General features: G+C 42.8%; 1 long non-coding RNA gene across 1 annotated transcript in view; it reads right to left on the bottom strand.

Annotated features, from left to right (window-relative positions):
* LOC306939197 overlaps positions 1-18,628 on the bottom strand; it is a 77,999-nt gene extending 59,371 nt beyond the window's left edge. Inside the window, exons 1-3 of the long non-coding RNA XR_013791850.1 lie at positions 18,491-18,628; positions 18,138-18,196; positions 2,356-2,459 (exon numbers count right to left, since the gene is read on the bottom strand). This is a non-coding gene — a long non-coding RNA (uncharacterized lncRNA). The remainder of the gene's footprint in view (positions 1-2,355; positions 2,460-18,137; positions 18,197-18,490) is intronic.
* Positions 18,629-18,912: the final 284 nt, after the last annotated feature.

Here is an 18,912-nt window from a genome sequence, read left to right as displayed (position 1 = left end):
ACTACTACCACAAAACTCGCTCAAATAAATAGTACTGCTTTCAACTTTTTCTGCTAGAAAATCGCTCGGGCGAGACGGCAAACAGGCAAAACAATGAAAACTATGAAGACTCCCTCTGCCCCCACTGTTTACAGGGGGTGGGACCAGCTTCCAATGGCAACACGTACACGTGTGTCACGTGACACGGGTTTTCTGGGTAATGTAGTTGGAATATAAGCTCAGGAATTTAAACAGCGCTTCGGAGCATATTAATATGTTTAGATTCATCAAAAACTGTGAAGACGCCAATTGGCGTCATTGATCATTTACGGAATTCTGATGAAGACGCCAATTGGCGTCTTTCATCTTCTAAGGGTTAAGGTTGTTTTTTTAGTTTTTTTTAATTTTTTAAGATTTTTTTAAAGATTTTTTTAAGTTAGTTTTTTTAAGTTAGTTTTTTTAAGTTCGTTTTTTTAAGTTCGTTTTTTTCATTTTAAGTTTTTTTTGTGTGTGCGTGCGTGTGTGCGTGCATGTGTGTTTTTGTGTGTGATACAGCTGCGCCCTCTGGTGGCGGGCGGGTGGTGTTACAGTGTGACACACAGACAGACATGATCTGCTGGGTCTCATAGTAAATGCTCACTGCGTTCGCAATAAGCAAGGTAATCACATACATTAGTGCCTCAATAAACTAGGATCGCAGGTAAACCAAGAACCTACAGATGTGCCATTCCAACTCTTCACTTCACAAGACTTTCTGAAAAATGAAAGTAATCCATGTTTTCCCTGCAGGTTTCATTCACTGATTAGCCTAATGCTAATTCTACTGCTTTGCTACTGAAAAGAAGTGTCCAGCAGAGGAACTCTATTCAGGGAATCTGAATAGAATTAACATTTGGCAAATGCCCCCCTTTCTCACAGACGTTGTTCTGTTTCTGACAATCTACTGAACTGCCAATGGCAGGACATGTGAAGTTCTCAAACTGCACATCTGTAGCAGTCTAAACAGTAGGCTATAATATAAAAAATTAGGGGTCCATGATTATGAGATTCTGACCGATATCCGATTATTTGCATTTCGCTCCTATGCCACCAAAATGTGGAACGCCCTACCAACTGTCATTAAGACATGCGAATCCCTTGACTCCTTCAAAACCGCTCTCAAAGGGCACCTACGGACGGCTGCAATTCGAAACTGGCCCCTGTAAAATCGGAATCCCTCAAACACGAACGCAAGGACAACACAAGAGACGGTCGCGGCCACACAGCCAACTCAAGGTATGGCCACTGAGCCGACTTGGGGACCCAACGCAAGGACAACACAAGAGACGGTCACGGCCACACAGCCAACTCAAGGTACGGCCACGGAGCCGACTTGGGGACCCAACACAAGGACAACACAAGAGACGGTCACGGCCACACAGCCAACTCAAGGTACGGCCACGGAGCCGACTTGGGGACCCAACGCAGCTCCTCCAAGGAAAACAAACAAATTAACGGAGCTGAACGTGAATCCCCCCCACCGCCCACCCCTTTTTTTCCCTCACTGTATATGTTTCTTTTCCCTTTTTACCTCCTTTATGATGAATTCCTGTTCTGTCTATAGAAGTGTCTATTTGTACGTCTCTAAATGTTTTGATGATTTGAACATGGTGGACCCTATTGGAAACAAGTGTAATGCTTAATTGGGTCGTCCACTCACAGTTAACAGCCTTTGTATTGAGTTTGTGCTTGAAATGTACTGTAATTCTGCAAACTGTTAATAAATTCTTCAATCAATCAATCAAACCACAATGGAAACAAGCCTAGGGGCTTGGCCCAAAGCCCATTAATAAAGTATTCAATCAATCAATAAATAGCCTATACTCATTTCAAGGTGGTCTGTTTTCACAACTGAATGACTTCAGAATGACATGTGTACACAAATTAAATGTAGATTTTATTTTATGCTGGTGAAAACTGATTAAATAATCTGTACTATTTTGAGACTGTTCCGATACCGATAAGGCATTTTTATGGCCGATATGGCCAATTCCGATTATGCTACCGATTAATCGTGCATCCCTATGAAAAATAAACCTGTGCATTGAATACTACGGAATTCGGGGTCATTTGGAGAGGAGTATAAAGTGCACATGCCAGGAGACCAGAAAGGAGGGGAGTTACTGAGGCCTGGATAATGAGCTGAGCAGACTCCTGCATGAGGAAGGGTCCAATCCTTCGAATGTTACATAGAGTGTAAACCTACACGAGCGGGTTCAATGTGTGCCTTTAATGAGAGCTTTACTGTCCAGGACAACATCAAGGATCTCGGCCGTCGGAGGCCAACCAGGGAGTTGTCTAGGGAAACAGTGAGATCCTGCATGAGGTGGCACTCACCTCACTTGGGAAGATGAGCAGTTCAGTCATGTCTGGGTTCAGCTTGCGGTGGTGGGAAGACACCCACTGTGAGATGAGATGTGCCAGCCCATGTGCTCTGCAACCTGAGTGCCGAGGGGGGAAGGGGGACAGGTGAGTGTCATCGACATAACAGAGTACTGCTATACTGTTTTCAAGTTTTCAAACTGCTATACAATCCAAAAACGGATATGCTCTAGGTGTGAAAAAATCATATATTTTTTGAAGTGCAGGTACGTATCCCACTTTTCAGACACACAACACAAGTATGCACACACACACACACACACACGCGCACACAATATACTTGCACACACCACATAGCCATCAAGCTGGCAAATGTCAAGGGAACCATTCTGACATGTGCCAGCAATGCTTTCAAACTCCTTCCGTTATTGTTTTTCCTCTCCCAAAATGCATACTTGGGCCTCTGCCACCCTTCATCTTTCCTCCCCTTTATCCTTTAACCTTTCCCTGATCCACATGCCCACACACACTCTCCCCAATAAGGTGACCAAACACTGTACGATATCAGCCATCGTGGCATAAACGTGTCTGGAGTGGTTGGCGTGTGACAGGGTCAAAGATGGCCATCTATGATCCTATCTACACCGTTGTACTGTAGGCTACGACCTGTAGTTTCAGCAGTGTCAGACTGATAGCGAGCATACATTTATTAAGGGAATGTCGGTATGTGTGTAGCAACGGCTACATTTACCAAAGAAAATACTGCAGCAAATGTATCGGTTTCATTTCTGTTCTGAAGGCTGAGCTCTATACATACGAGACATGCCACAAGAGGTTGCTATCAAGTCCCTAAAGCAAGAACAGGGTCTATCATGCGCACAGTGCTGCATAGAGCAATGGTTGCATGATGGAACACACTAGATCAGATTGCTAAAACAATTGAAGATTCAAGCTGCAGACAGATTATATGGTAATAACACAGTAGAACGGTGCACCCGCTTCGAATGTTATCAAACGATAATTCCCAGTAGGTTACTTATCAAGCCGATCTTATCGACCTACTGCATGTAGTCTGGGAGCCTACTGGCTGCGATTGGCATTGATAAAAACTCGGAAAACGACCGGATCAAGGTTGGCGAACATGCGTTAAGGTTGGGACCGCGCTGCTACGTGCTTGCGGTTATGTTTAGGTGAGGGTATGAGGAGGCTTGGCGTTTCTCAGTAGGCAGTAGAACAAAACGACCGGATTAAGGTACGTGTACATCAAGCTGCCTCACGCTACAGAAACAGGAGATAGGTTCCTGCCCCTATGGGCCTCATGGCTCGGCAAGGCATACTATGCCTATATACGGGCGTATCAGGTTTGTTTAAGGTTGTCTGAGTTATGGTGACGGGTCTGCCCTTTTCAAGTCTACAGGGTGACATGTCTTGAGACATACATTGTGCAGTGTGCGAGCATCCCCTTAAACCTCTTCTCGTCTTTATCTCAGTGGTTCTCTATCATGTTCATTATCAAGGACGGCCAAATGTAGGCCATCATCATGAAATCACCACATCCAAAAATATATCTAATTGGAAAAGTAGTATTCATTAACCTTGAACAGGGCACCTTTGCTAATGACCAGTTCCAGACACGGGACCTTTTTCTTTGATTTGTTCGATCCCCTTCTGAACATTTGCACATCATTGAGGTGTGCATCGACCTTCTTCTAAACGTTAATGACTATCAGAAATATATTCTTTTGTTCCACACGTTAAACAAAAACAGCTAAACATATCATTCTGATCTGGTCTATACATATTTGGCCGCAGGCACACATTTGAAAACATGTTGTGCCAGGGACCACCGTAAGATAAGATTTGTCAACATTTGTCCGTCATGATTTGTCAAAAACGTGCATATCTACAAGGTATTTAGATCGGCTTTTTCACCGGAACATACTATATCTTCCTTTCATCCATCTTGCATTCACTTCATTCATCATCCACACCTTTTCATGCTCGTTTCACTGTTTCTGTTGCCCGCTCCTCTGCCACTGTCAACCAACACCCCTCTCTCTCTCTTGGTTAATACATTTGATTGGTTGGATCAATACCAGGAAGTGGGCCCTTGAACTACAATGCAGCCCATTGTGTGTGCGGACATGGGGGGGGGTCTCTCTGCAAATCCATTGCCTCAGCACACACACACACACACACACACACACACACACACACACACGCGCGCGCGCAAGAAGGCATCAAGGTGTGTTCTGTCATGTAACGTACATGTATCTATGCATTGTGCTAATGTCACTGAAAATTACAGAGATGTGTGGGGAAACGACAGTAGAGGAAAAGGAATTAAGGAAAGGAAAATAAATTAAATTAAATGAAATTAAAAGGAAATGAAGCAGCAGAGTAGGAGATTTAAGCGAATGTAAGGAAAGCAGAGAGAAAGGTTAAGGCCGGAAAGGAAAGGAAATCAAATCAAATCAAAAAATCTAAAATGTTATTAAAGGAAAGTAAGAGAGAGGAAAGTAAAAGCATGAAGAGGTCTCATAATGCCTGGGTGGAATACCTTTTGAAACGGAGAGAGATAGATTAACGGAGGGATGGAGAGAAGGAAGAATTGAAAGAGAATATAAATGAGGGGACTACAGGAGTTAGCCAAGGGAGGAGGGAGAGGAGAAGACCGGGGCGGAGACAAGAAAGGAAAGATAGCATAGTGAAGAAAGAAAAACGACCATGGATGAGGGTGAATTTGAAGAGTTGTGTGTGTGTGTGTGTGTGTGTGTGTGTGTGTGTGTGTGTGTGTGTGTGTGTGTGTGTGTGTGTGTGTGAGAGAGAGTGTGAGAGTGTGAGTGAGTTGCTGTGATAGGAGAAGGATATCAAACGGAACACAACCACCCTAAAGACTAATCATTGTGTATATTCCTGCACTATACCTGCATCCAGTGACCTTGGTACAATATAGAAATTGATCTATTGAAGATTCTGACGCTCAAATGTACATATTTTTTGTTTTGATTGTATTGCTGTATTGTTGTATTGTGCTTTGGCAATGTAAACGTATGTTTTCTCATGCCAATAAAGCCCTTTGAATTGAATTGAATTGAGAGAGAGAGAGAGAGAGAAGAAAGGGGGCGAAAGAACGAGTGGACGGATGGGAGGATATTTGGAGAAACAGATGAGAAGTCAGTAACCGGAGCAGAGCAGGTTGTTGGAGAGCCTCCAATGAGCCTATTGAAGGCGACTTTACTGTCAACTGCAATTACGGTGACAGACAGCAGGCTGATAACACATGTTCAGACACGCACGCACGGTTCAGTGTAAACTTTAGATGAGTATAGCATGCAAAATACACTCTCAGAGTTGTAGTCACTTCATATCAGATACACATAAACCTTCACAACTGCCCTGAGGCTTCATAATACCCAATGCTTCAGCTCGGCCCCCTGGGTAATGCAGTCCTATCATACGTGTCACTCTCCCCCTATCTATGTATCCATCTACCTGCACACCACCTTGCCTTCGTTCATCTTTGACCTCCCACTAAGCTCTGAACCTGAGATCCAGTGGTTTCTGTATCACTTCCTTCACAGATAATGGAGAAGGGGTGTGTGACTGTGTGTGTGTGTGTGTGTGTGTGTGTGTGTGTGTGTGTGTGTGTGTGTGTGTGTGTGTCAGGGGACTGGAAGATTAAATAGAGACAGCAGCACCATTACTGTAGCGTCGCAGATCAATAGCAAGATGCCAGTTCAACTCGTTACCCTGAGCCATCCTTCTCTGTTCACACACACACGCATGAGCCAGGCCTAGATTATTCTGTCCTGTGTCATGCTGCTGCTGCTGCTCTGTGTGTCTGTGTGTCTGTGTCTGTGTGTGTGTGTGTGTGTGTGTGCGCGTATGCGTCCAATAGACCTGATAATATATGCTAACCGTCAGAGCTTAGCATAAAGTTTCATTGAACACGATCTAATGTTGGCTTTTTACCGATTCAAGAGGGACTCTTGATGCTCTCATAGTGATCAATTAAGCTGCCACTACACTCCCCCGGACGCACACACGCAAGACAATACTGATTGTAATTATGAAAGACCAAATAAATTGACTACTAAATAGCAGGGGATGTGTGTCAACATGGTGAATATTGAATTGTTGGAACATGCAACAGTTAGTGATGGAGTACATGTGTGACTGCAACACTCCCTTGACACGCGTTGTTTCTGTAAACAGCATCTGTCCCAAACAATAATTGGACCATTTCCCTGATAGATATCCTCCCCCGTGTGCTAATTGAAATGATGCTTGTCATAAAATCAACTTCGGTAGACTGAACATTAGCAGGTGGATGTTATATTTGATATATCTGACCCTCATGCAGGGCATTTCCCTTGGCTTCGTCTTGTCTGTCTGTCAGTCTGTCCGTCCATCCAGTCCGCCAGCTATCAGTGCCAATCTACAAGCTCAAAATGGGCCGCGATGGCACATGTTATGAGCTTGTAGATTAGCTTTTCAAATAGCCAAAACAGGTTTTACCTAAGTGGTTAAACTGTTCCTCATTTTTCTGGTGACCCCCTGGGACCCACTCATGAGAACCAGACTATATTATTCATTTATTGTGACCGCAGGTCGCATTTACTATGACATTGTTCATTTCCCGTCCCGTCAGTCAGTTGGTTGGTTGGTCACCCCAGGCCATGCCTCAATATTGGCCAGCAACTGTACATCTGACCTCAAACCCTTAGATCTCCATATATGGAACTGACCTGTTCTGACATTCCATGTGTTGATCTGACCACATCAAACCCTGTACACTCAAGACACGCTCCATAAATGGCCAGTACAGAATACATTCCATATGTTGATATGACCCCAATGCCAAAGTGCCAGAGCTCGCCTGTCACCTAGGCGGATGTGTACACGCAACTTCGCCCTACCCATAGATCTCCATATATGGAGTTGACCTGTTCTGACATTCCATATGTTGATCTGACCACATCAAACCCTGTACACTCAAGACACGCTCCATATGGCCAGTACAGAAGTCATTCCATATGTTGATCTGACCCCCAACCCCATGCCAAAGCACCAGCGCTCGCCCAGCGTTCTGCGGTCACTTCTCGCCCTCAGTCGCCTTACTGGTTATACAACTGTAGAAACTTTGTGAAAACTGTTAAAGTGGGTCTTAAGAAGACATTTCTTCTTAATGGTTGGTGATTTAGGCCCAATATCATTACAGAAAACTTATCAGGTCTCCTTTTATCTCTCCTAGCCTTATTCTAATTCTGGTGCTTTAATGATAACCACAGGGACTACTGATGATGGATTTAACCTTGATATAATATTGCTTTATAGTTATACTTGTAAGTCACTGGCACAATGGCACATTCATCCCCCATATTTAATGCGATTGCATTCACACCTGCGGTGATCTGCACTCTGCTGCGCTTTGAAGCAAAGTGAAACCCCCGTTTATTGGCAAAGTAGAATGCGCTTCTTTGATGCGGATCAGGATTCGAATGAGCCTTCACACCTGCCAAACGAAGCGACAATACGCAGCAGGATTCGTTTTAATCGCAGTATAGCCTGCTGGCGTGAATGCGACCTAAGTGAGACAGAGGGAGAGAGACAAAAATAAATAGAAAATAGGTTACCCTGCATACCGGTGATGAGTTATCCATACTGTGCTCTGCATACTAAAAACAAAAAGATTTGAAATTTGTCATTCTAGATCTGTTGCCTGCATCCGCCCCCACCCTCCTCGGCAACCTCTCTGCGTCTCTCTCTCTCTCTCTGATGAATATTTGAAGCGAGATGGAAGGAGGGTAAATTGAGGCATTTACAACTATACCACAAATCCTGAGCATGCAGCTTTAGTAAACTGATCAATATGGCAATGAGCCACACACACGCGGCTGTGGCTCAGGAGGTAGAGCAGGTCGTCCAATGATCCATGGGTCGGCGGTTCGAATCCCGGCTCCTCCTGTCTACATGTCGAAGTGTCCTTGGGCAAGACACTGAACCCCAAATTGCTCCCGATGTGCTGGTTGGTAACTTGCATGGCTTCCGCTGCAATCGGTGTATGAATGTGTGTGTGAATGTAATGCACAATCTATGTAAAGCGCCTTGGATAAAGGCGCTATATAAATGCACCATTTACCACACACACACACACACACACACACACACACACACACACACACACACACACACACACACACACACACACACACACACACACACACACACACACACACACACACACACACACACACACACACACACACACACACACACACACACACACACACACACACACACACACACACAGTACAAAGGTTATGCATCACGATGACTCAGTCGCACCAAACGCGCTGCTGGTCTGAGTGCATGATATGAACATAACTACTGTATTACCCCCATTTGATGCATTAGCCCCATTGACCCCCATTTGATGCAATTTTATTAATCTCTGGGACCCCAATCTACACTCGGTTCACCCTTAATTGAAGCAAGGAGGCAAATCTTAACAAGGGCTATACTATATTTAAAACTATCACTTATAAGCAGGGCAGTAGTAGTCCTCCCTAGATTATGCTATTAAAGTGTATACCGGTACATGTATGTAGTTTTGCCTTGGACTTCAATTGATTAAATAGTGGAATATTGTATCAGGAATGCAACAAAAACATTTCCATGAATGCAAGGCTTCATGGGGAACTATCCCTTTTAATTAACTTTGACAGTGTACCAATGAACTAAATGGACCCAGGGTCCATTTTAGTTACAATTGTACACTTTCAGAGTTACAGACCCTGAAGGGTCCCCAATATGGATCCCTGTGGTCGCCATACTCGACACTGAGAAACAGTGCATCATTATATCATTTTTTGCACAGAACATTTCATGCACAAAGGCAGGTCAATGCGTGCTTTACATAAAGAATAAAAAAGGGTGAACATTTGCATTCACAACATTCATATCAATCCATTACCCTCAAACAGTTGATTATAATAAATCATAGACTCCTATAATGCACAATGGGTAAGTTATGTGACACTACAGTAATTCGATCCCCTCTCATTACACTGACAAATGGACACCGGTTACATCCTATAATTAGTTTTAAATTAGTTATCACAAGGTGGCGCTTGATAACAAGACGCATGTCCATAAGAACGTTTTTCTGAATAATTGTTTGCTTTCCATAGGATGCTCTAAAGTGGATTTTTAATTATTCACTTCACGTACGTAACAACTAGCCACCATAATTTCTGCATAGTCCGTCTCATTAAATCTCTCTCTCTCTGTAAAGACTGTACAAAGACTGTACAAATGTAACAATCGTTCAAATGTAACACGTTACATTTTAATAGATTGTACCCTGGGATCCCAGGTCTCAACACCATTGAATCCAAACTGCCCTCTCACATATTGTAACCTACTCTGATTAAGTCAGATAAGTCAGATTAATTATTTACCGTATGTACAGAAAAAATCACACCCGTGTGAACTGAGTGGTGTAAGGTCTTATATAGACTGATCAGCTGTGGTCTGACGTAATGTCTGACGTAATGAAATCACACCCGTGTGAACTGGGTGACCATAGCAACCATGCTCATTTTTTTTGGTACGGACAGACACGGAAACGGACAGACACGTAAACTAACAAAGCCAGTTGTAGGAGTGGTTTACACCACTCAAAAAAAAGAAGAGGCGAATGAGTTGATAGTCTTCCCATGTACCTCTGTACCTGCTGATTTGAAAATAAAGGCTGTGGGACTGCTCGAGACACGACACATGCGAGCATAAACGCACACATGCACGCTGCTCTGTCAAAATGCCTTTCCTTTTGGGAAATATAGACTGATCTAATGTGTGTGTTTGATAATATCTCAATAAAAATATATATTGACAACACTAGCCCTGGCTATTTCTCCAAATGTGTCAGAATGTGCATCAAGACGCATTGTGAGTTTATAGGTCTGATATTTTCACTATTTAATTGTCATACGTAGTATATTTATGGCTTAAGAAAATGCCTCCCGGTTTTCTTTTGCAAATGTAACAGTTAAAGCCTACCAGTCTTATCTACTGTAGTAGACAAGTGTTAATTTTGACAGCACATTTTGAGTTAGTTTTAGTTAGTCTTTTGACTAGGAATTTTATTTAGTTTTAGTCACATTTGTCATTTGAAATGTTCTAGTTTAGTTGCTATTTTCAGAGCGCAACACCCGAGTGCAACCAAACATAAAATTATCTGTGAGTTCTTTAATGTTCTCACACAACTAATGGTAAATGTGAAAGTGAATTGAAACTTGAAAAATGTTTTGAATATATCAACTTTGAATGCACTAGCTGCCTTTTTAATTTGATGGAAGAGAGAGAATGACATACTTTTCAACCACACAACATCTGTGTCTCATTAATTATTTGTGATTCATAACTTCCTGATGCACTAATTCACCGCTTTGATGGATTCCCCATATCAGACAGACAGGTACTGTATATAGATAAATGTGTGTGTGTGTGTGTGTGTGTGTGTGTGTGTGTGTGTGTGTGTGTGTGTGCATACACATGCACAAGTATGATAGGCATGTTAGTTGTGCTGTGGACTCAGACTTTTCTTTATCAGTGTGATCTAGTGAGAATTCACCTCTAATTAACCTGACTCCGCCAGATGGGGCAGCAGAGAGTACACTGGGTTCCCCCCTCCTGGTCCCATCTGGGAACTCTCAGGCAGACTTGATGGCCTGGCCAATCAGCAGCAGCTAGAGGCGGGATCAAGGCAGCATGTGTATGCCTTGATCCCGCCTCTAGCTGCCGCTGATTGGCCAGGCCGTTTTGTGGCCGGAGCATCAAGTCTGCCTGAGAGTTCCCAGATGGGAGCAGGAGGGGGGAACCCAGTGTACTCTCTGCTGCCCCATCTGGCGGAGTCAGGTTAACCTCTAATAAGAGTGTGAGAGATTGCCGTAATGGGAGATTTAGGATGAAACAAAGAAAATCTTGACTTTTAATCTTTTAATGCATGAAATATGTTGGTTAAATGAAAGCCTTAAATCTTAGCCAGGCGATAGAGTCCAGTGGGTAATTTGTTTTATTGAACAATTATTCATATTTTATATTGATGTTATGGCATTTGAGTTAGGAGTGTGCTGGCTTCAAGCTATGACAGTTGTTCCTTCCCGATAGTGGCCCCTGACAGCAGACTGTCCTTTTGCTCGAAAAAGTCAATGACTTGGTGTCAAAAAAGAAACCAGACAAAGCCTGTTTGGCAATATATTGATGCTAAATGCAAGCAAGGTGTCACAAAACAAAGGCCATTTGCGGTTTCACCACCCTGTTAGAAAGCAATGCAACAAGCCTCATCAGCACTGAAAGAGGCCATGTAAAATAATATAAAACTTAAACTTTTTTTAAATGTTATACTTGCTAAAAAAAATAAAACCTGTGGACAAAGAAACACTATGATTGTGGATGTCCCGAAATAAAGAATTACAAAAAAAAAATCACTCCCCCCCCCCCCCCTCTCTCTCTCTCTCGCTCTCTCTCATTAGCAGGCAACAGTGCAGCACTATCTCTCTCTCTCTGTTTCTGGCACAACAGCGCCACTTTTGCCCCTACTGGTACTCATAGTCACATAGGTTGCACCACTCAAAAATAAAAAAGTTATACTTGCTGCATTACCAGCTCAGTGGCCTTGTGGTTAAGAGTGTCCGCCCTGGCCCGGCCGGGTCATACCAAAGACGCAACAATGCCTCCGTGCTTGGCACTCAGCATCAAGGGTTGGATTTGGGTAAGTCCCTGCGACATACTAGCGCCATGTCCAGGGGGTGTACTTGTAGCCTGCATCAAGCTGCCTCACGCTACAGAAACAGGAGATAGGCTCCTGTCCCCATGGGCCTCATGGCTCGGAAAGGCTGCATTGTTGTTGCAGCTCGTATTGTGAGAAGATGACGGAATGTTGAAAATTACTTGAAAATTCCCATAGGACTGACCAGGTTAAATTAAAGTGTTGAAGCTCGGTTTTTGCTCGAACAGCAAATTCCCAGGTTCCTGATATGTATGCATCATGCATGGTCAATGCATGAAGTGGTTGAGCTGTCAGAGCACATTACCTTAAAACGTAGTTTACAGCAAAGCAAAGCAAAGCAAAAGCAAAGTTACTATATTTACCCAGGGTAACTGGACTAAGCATCAGATACTTGTTTACAGCCAGGCCCTGCTCATAGAACATTTCATGGTAGTGGTTCAATGCCTTGCTCAAGGGCACTTCAGCGGTGGTAATTTTAACGTGCCGGTCCGGGGATACGAACTGGCGACCTTCCGGTATCAAGACCGCTCCGCAAACCGTTCGGCCACCGCTGCCGCTTAGATGCTTAGACAGCAGAGATGTTTTGCCTGCGAAGCATATTTCTTTTCTTTACATAAATGTGGTACAATAAAGGTGTAGCTCTGATCTAATCTTGGTAAAAGGCCTTCCACTGAGCAGCACATCAATGTGCAAGACTTGCCTAAAACACATTAAATACCTCATTAGTGAAAGAGAAAAATATTTCTGAGTGCATTCACTTGAAAATGCAATTGCTGTACAGTAAGTAATAATAAAAATGTGTAATAAACTTCTTCAGTGACTCCTAACAACCGCTTATTTTGCACAAAGGCCAAATAAGTCAGTGCTCTATGAAGAGAATTTGTATTCTGCTATAAACCACAAGTGCCTGAGGCTGAAGTTACAAAACACAGCGCGCATGCACGCACACACGCACGCACGCACACACGCACACTTTCAAAGTAGTCTCCGTCTCCGTTTTCTCTTTCCATGTGTTGTGCACACAGGTCACACAAACGTGGTTATGATTGTGAAAACTCAAGCTTTAAAAGCAAAGAGTCAGTGGCTAAATATGAAGCTACAGTACCTTAGTGACTTCTCTCTAATATAAATTCTCAGATTGTCGACTATTTCCGCTGAAATTCCGCCTATTAACACATGCCCAGAATGGGGTTAGAATGGACAATGAAACAGGGGAGCGGAGAAACAAGGACTAAGGGCAGGATACGCACAGAGTGGAGTGAGGGCCTTAAAGTTGACACCGTTTGGTTCAAACAAACTGTTCAAATGCCGGAGAAAACTATCTGACCCTAAGGGCCGATTCGTACTCCTATTTTACAGCCGTTTCGGCACTGTAGTGCCGAAATGATTTCGGCTCGTCAGAAATTTTCAGTAGCACCAAAGAGCCGACTTTAGGACGGTACCCGTCCCCCCGAACCTCAAATGACGTCACATTGTAGGCTCTACAGAGCCGAACCGACTTTTATTCGGCTCTAAAATAGGAGTATGAATCGGCCCTTAGATTCAGCCAATCTAAATTATGTCCACTTCTTTGGGTAATTTTGTTACTATATTGTTCTATTTCAAAATCCAGTCCATCCTTCTGCCTTATTCTCTTGCTGGTGCAAGAGATGCCACTATGGAATGCTGTGTCGGGATCATTACATTGGAACAGTGTGAAATGAGCTTTGAGGCAAAACACTACACGATGCGTCATTGACATCGATGTATTCCCCCCAGACCTCCCCATGGGCAAATAATAATAATGTTTGACTTGACTTGTATTTGCTTGCGTGACGTGTGCACAGAGGATAGCCTGAAAAGTAAAAGAAAATCTGTCTCAAGGGTGAAGGAGAGCAAAAGGTCTGCTGACAAAATCGTATTAAAATATAACTTAAACAATGTTTCTGAATGTATTATTTAGTGACAACTGACCACTGGAGATACATTATTTAGCTATTTGAGTTGCTGGATATGAGATGCAGCACATGAGAATTTATAATCATTTTGTTGGCCTTGCCTATAGCAAACTGATTGGCTGAACTTCAGGGTGTCCAAACAGCACAGGGCCAGGCCGTGTCCCATCGGTTTACCGATATGTCAAACCCCCCCCTTTTTAAGGGTTATTTATAAGGGAAGTTCTACGTAATTAAATGACAGAAGTGATAGAGAGGGGAAGAGAGGGCAGAGAGAGTGAAGGACTTGAATTCACAGGTCACACGCTGCATGTGAACACAGAACATTTTGATTAGCTCTGTGCCAGAGTGGTGTTGTTCACTGCATGGCTGAGCAACCACGATGCCAGTATTTCATCATACCATTATTCCCTAAGTGCATTATTTATTTTAAGTCTGTGTGTAATGCTCCTTTTAACCCACATAAATAGGTATTACACAGGAGAGCCTTACGGGACTAGACTGCAGGGCGACTGTCCATTTTTGTAATGATAAATTGCATAAGAAAAATCCATGTGTGACATAAAAGCTCTGTCTTTAAAAAAGATTCTCGTATTGAGGTCCCCCATGGCAAAAAACAACATGCTAAACCATTTTCCCGAACAAGCCCTCTCTGGGGCTAAAACAGCAACACAGCAATCACAGCAAGAGTAGTTTAAAAAGCGTGTGATTTTTACTATACGACTACATCAGTACAGTACATTAAAAACATAGAAGTGACATGAATAATGTATAAGATGTATAGTGACTGTAATTTATTGATATTTCCATATACTACCGACGTAAAATATGCAGTACATACACACTGACAATCACCATAATTAGATATCATGGTTATTCAGCACACTAAGGCAGTTATTTTCAAAGTGGGGTACGGGGACCCCACAGGGTCTGTGGTGGGGGGGGGGGGGGGGGGTTCCAGTGGATCCCCAGCAAAATGAGGAGCAGTTTAACCCATGTAGACCTGTTTAGAACAGTTTTCAGAAAAACCCATGTTTCTATATCAGTGGTTCTCAAACATTTTCATGTCAAGGACCCGCAAGAATATATGGAATTGGCCACCGACCCCAATCTGAAAATATGTAGTTCCAGGGACCCCCCAGAAGCAAAGATTTGAGTTCAAAACGTTCACTCGAAAAGAATATATATTCAAAGATTTGTGCCACATTTTCATGATTTTTCAAAAATACAATAGCAAATCTACAAGCTCGTATTTTTCAATAGCTTAAGTATAACATAATGCTAAAACCCCAAAAGGGGTTCCCGTACAGAATGGGTTAACCATTTATGCACTATTATAAAAAAGAAAAGAAAAAAACACACCTGTGTGAAATGAGGGGCGCTCTTATCATCGTTCATCATGACGTAAAATAGACTACAGTATTTGCTCAGACACTATGACGTAACATTCTCCATTCGTTGTCAATGGGAATTTGACAATGAATGGTCTGAGAGAATAATTTGTTGTTATATACTGCAAGCAATGAGAGTATATCCGTAAGTCAAAAGCAGAAAGAGCAGGTTTTATGGAGCCATTCTAAAATGTTAATACATAATACCATTTACATGAATGGGAGAAATGGAACTCCTGCATAAATAAATATTTGGAGACAAAGTGCAAGTATGGTAGTTGTGATCCATTTACATACGTTTTACATGTACGTGTGCTGCTTAGACGAGTTTTAAAAAAAGATCACACTCGTGTGAAGTGAGGGGCGCTGTTATCATCATACATCACATTCCGTGCTCAGCCAATAAAATCCTCGCTGTACACACATTGCTCAGCCAATCAAATCGTCGCTATGGGATGGGGTACACACATTTCTCTGCTCAGCCAATCAAATCATCGCTATGGGGTACACACATTCCTCAGCCAATCAAATCAGCGCTCTGGGCCGTACACACAAACACACAAAGCTAGGCATAGGAGATTAGTTAAAAGAATGGTGTGGAATGGATTCACTTAGATGTCAGACTTCATGTTGCTGTGTTGTTCTTGCCATCAGGTATCTCTGGCTAATGACTCCATATGAGAAAGATTTCAGCCCTTCCTTGTAGACGGCTTGGCTCTGAAAGTTTCACCCGTATCCAAATTTGGCCAATTTGAGCCCCATTTCTTTTCATTTGTTTAACTAAAAGTTTTAAAAAGGCTTTTAAGCCATATAGTCCAGTGACCCTTTCAGGTCTGTGACTCTATAAGTGTACAAATGGAACCAAATTGGACCCTCACAGGTCCATTTAACCTGTAAGTGCCCAGTTGGACTTCCTGGTGGTCACCGGACCAGACATTGAAAACCATTGGTAGGCTATCCGCTGACACTGCGTGTGGCTGTCTCTGAAAAGCTGGCCAACAGAATGGACTTCAATGCCCCCTGACACGATCTCTGACTCACTCATTCCATCGCTCTGTAATTGAGAGGAAATGGACATCCATGTAACATCCGTGCACGCACAAACAGAAGTGCACAGGGACTTTCAACCTATCCGTAATTGAGAGATGAGAATGTCCTTGGATAGGATAGTGCGAAGAGAAGGAGTGATTCACACTCGCGCACAGGCGGTGGGTGCTCAAAACAGTTGAATGCTGCCACAAGGGTCTACAATATGAGGAAGATGCTGCCTGTAAACAAAGCTCTTTACAAGTTACTGTTACAGTTGGCAAAATGCTACGCAGTACCCTATTAAAATATCCCCAATGTTGGATACAAAGAGCTGAAGTTTTAGCCTGGTATCGGCGTGTTCCAGGGGTCCCGTCTGTCCAGCTCTGGGGGCCCTGAATCATCCAGGGTACTGTTATATCCCCGAGTGTGCCGAGCCCCACTAATTATATGTGCATTTGTTGAGCTTCTAAGCCTCTAACAGATCGCCATGGGAAACAAACGGCCAACAAAGTGCCAATACTGTATAATGTTCAATTTAATCTTTGGAGGAAATGCCATTTTATTTTCACAGCTTGTATGAAACTATGAACTGGTGCTCGATCAGCGAGCCTCTCAAAGCCAGTGGCAGCTAGTCGCCACTCCCACTGGTCGTACTTGGCTGTGCATTCAGTCCCCACAGGGTCAGCAGTCAACCCCACCTCCTTCCTCCTCTTACTGTACGTTTTATTATGGCAGTGGATGAAAGAACCAGATGAACAAAAGTTTGAACTCCAGGCAGTCCCATAAGTGCAGTCACGTAACACGCGCACGCACGCACGCACGCACAGTCGCACACACACACACACACACACACACACACACAGTATAAAGGAGAAAAGGTGACACCACAGAACAACGGGTTTCTGGGCATATTATATTTTCATCCTTGACTATAATTCACTCCGTTTATATGCAGTCAATGGGAGCAATTGTACCGACATTCAATTGTTAGACAGTGTGCTTGTGCGTACGTGCGTGCATGACTGTGTGCACATCCAGCTTGGCGTTTAAACCCCGTTTCCATTGTTGAGCAAATAGCTGTCAGTGTGAGCTGTCAGGGCCTGATATCGTGTAATTTGGATGAGTGGTGTGAAATTAATGTCTGATTTACAAAGCAACAGCTATTACGCATTCAGCAAATGCGGGACCGCGCCTTCTAGTCACATATTTGTGTGTGAAGCAGAGCAGTTGAATGGTGGGATTTGTGCAGCATGCATGTCAACCCCCATGGTTCCTCTGAAAGGAACATTTTAAATTCAGTGATGTTTAAATAACAGATCACAAAACATTTTGGAGCGACGTAATGCGGCTGAGAGACAATTTAAACAATAATTGTTCAAATACCAATGCATTAGAAGTCACAAAATGAGATGGCAGGACATTTGTGATTTGGTGGCTTGCATTGCCGATGACTTGTCTTGAACATTCATTCAATGTAGCCTGTATCTGTTTATGTAAATTTGTTGTCGTTTGACAGAAGAGGGAATGCGTTTTAGTCTAGACTAGAGCCCTCAGGGTTCCTTGGGGGTGTTCCACTTCCAAATGGACCCTTACAGGTCTGTAACTCTGAGTGTGAGAATGTGACCAGCATAAATGGATGCCTACCTGTCCAAGTTCTGCAACATGTTGGCTGGATATGAGATACTGGCACTGCAGTGTGGTTTCTTAAAATTCAGGAATTGGGAATAAAAGAGAGGAATGTACATTTATTTTAGGCTAATATAGCTATTAAACACAATTAAATTTGTTTTGTAAAACAATAGTATAATTTCATACCATACTTATACAAGCAGCACAAATTAAGATTCATGGAATACATTTTATCTCCATAAATGTCATGACTAGAAGCTGCTTAGCTTAGCATTATATGACCAAAATAAGCTACATTTAGCTTAGCTTAGAATTTGAACCCATGGCAAATTGTTGTTTTTAACTCAAAACAAGACGTGAAAACTTACAAGCAAAGACTTTCCAAGACACACACGCAGAAGGAAAATGTAGAAGAGCATGATGAAACTGTAAGCTAATAATTTGACAGGTGCGCGCCGCTCGGCTGAAACATGTCAATGATCTGAACTGACACATCTGAAATCACCTGTAATACTAATTATTGGTCTTGTAACAAAAAGCCCTCTAGGTGGTGCCAATGAGTATGTTTTTTTGAAGGCCACAAAAAATGTGTGCCATAACAATTTCTCTCTGAGTTTAGCAAAATATGTGCGCACATAAAAACCATACCTTTATTTGACTAGCGTCCATGGGGTCTATACTTGGTCTGAAAGCTCTTTGCTGAAAATAACCAATCAACAAGCTCACAAGCTTGTATTTTTTCATATGCCTTTAACAGACAGTTAAACTTTGGCCCAGCTATAGTGTCTTA

This window comes from Electrona antarctica (assembly GCF_951216825.1).
Source record: "Electrona antarctica genome assembly, chromosome: 16".
NCBI classification, from domain to species: domain Eukaryota; kingdom Metazoa; phylum Chordata; class Actinopteri; order Myctophiformes; family Myctophidae; genus Electrona; species Electrona antarctica.
This window is presented reverse-complemented; position numbering and strand designations above follow the sequence as displayed.